The sequence below is a fragment of the Chrysochloris asiatica genome, unplaced genomic scaffold (genome assembly GCF_000296735.1).
Source record: "Chrysochloris asiatica unplaced genomic scaffold, ChrAsi1.0 scaffold02583, whole genome shotgun sequence".
In the NCBI taxonomy this organism is placed as follows: Eukaryota; Metazoa; Chordata; class Mammalia; order Afrosoricida; family Chrysochloridae; genus Chrysochloris; species Chrysochloris asiatica.
The window spans coordinates 11,826-13,438 of NW_006411101.1; positions in this window are offsets into that span (position 1 = coordinate 11,826).

Here is a 1,613-nt window from a genome sequence, read left to right on the forward strand (position 1 = left end):
TTACTTTTGTCATCATGTTACAGATATTTATGGACAAATATGCACAGAAATATATGCCAAAGAACCACAGTATATCTTAAATTTTCTGAACTGTTTTGTGTATACTTTTTCTGTTTTCCTAAATGGCCAATATATTTCAATATTTGAATAGATCAGTGTTAATTTTCAGTTAGCAGAGGTAACCTAACAAAATTACCATTATGTTTTGTTATTAAAGGATATACCTTTCAATAAAGTTACTCATCTTTCAATAAAGGTGAGGATGTCAGGTAAATTACAGGATGAATCATCAATATATATAGTATTTCAGTAACTTTAGCTTTTATTTTCACACTAGGTGATTAGATCTAGTTGTAAACATTAATGAGGTAACAAATCTCTTCCAGAAGCAATTCTAAAAATAAATTAAAGTTAACTGAATGTACCATTAACCCTGAGTAGAGAAGCCAGCAATGGGTTCCAGAATATGAAAAACTTATGAAGATGATACATGACTGGCAATATTTGATTCTGTTATACATGACTTCACCAAATCTGTAGATACAAACAACTTGAAATCATCACAACCAATGCATGGAAGTCAATGTAAGAACAGTGTATTTATTAAAGATATTTTGAAGGGAAAAATGATTTATTATGGTAAACTAAAGAAGACTGCAAATTATTTGCTATATCTTCAACCATGAGATGAAGTCAAATTCTTTTCCCTTTGAATCTGATTTGGCCTTAGTGAGTTGCTTGATCAACTGAATTGATTTTTTGAGTCTCCCAAGATTGTAACATAAGGGACTTCCAGTTTCAGCAGCAGTAGGGAAAGTCAGGTAGGGAATTCTCCATGCTGGAGGGTCTGGCATCTCATGCAGAACAACTCCAGAGCTCCGAATCTACCATAAGGTCCAGGATGTCAGTTTCCTGCACTCGCAAGTGAAAAAAAAATCATGATATTAAGGAAAATGCTGCGAGTTAGGAATCTGGAAATGGAACTTCCTCTGTGGCCATCCCACCCTGGCAGAGTTTAGAGGGTGGGGTTACAGCCATTCTGGCACAGTGAACCGGCTCTAAAAGTGGCACAGAGACACTTGCCAAAAGAGGTATGGGAGACACTACACATTTATCTCGCATTTTCCCTGTCACGCCATCTTTACTCAGCCAGGATGCCATCAGATGGGTGGATGTGCACCACCAAAACACAACTCTTACTCTGCAGCTTCCCCACAGCATACAAAGAAGGAGCTTGATGGCCACTAATGATGTCAACCACGGAGATACAACCCTGAGATTAATTTGTGTAAGACCCTTCGTGGCTGTGTACCTTGGAGTCAGTTCCAACTCCAGGAAGCCTTGTGCAGGGTTTCCAGGGCTGTGGATATTTTGAGGAGCAGAGCACCTCACCTTTCTCCCGTGGAACAGATGGTGGTTTTGAGGTTCTGACCTTGCAGTTCATGGCCCTATTTGTGGCTGCTACACCACCTGAGCTCTGTGTGCAGTACCCTATAATACAATTTGTAAAACCCCAACATAAAAGGACTCAACTGTTGCGGACCGTGTAAGACTGGTCAGAGGTTCAAGGCCCTATAGACCCGAGTGTAACAAATGAAGCCACTTGGCAGTTA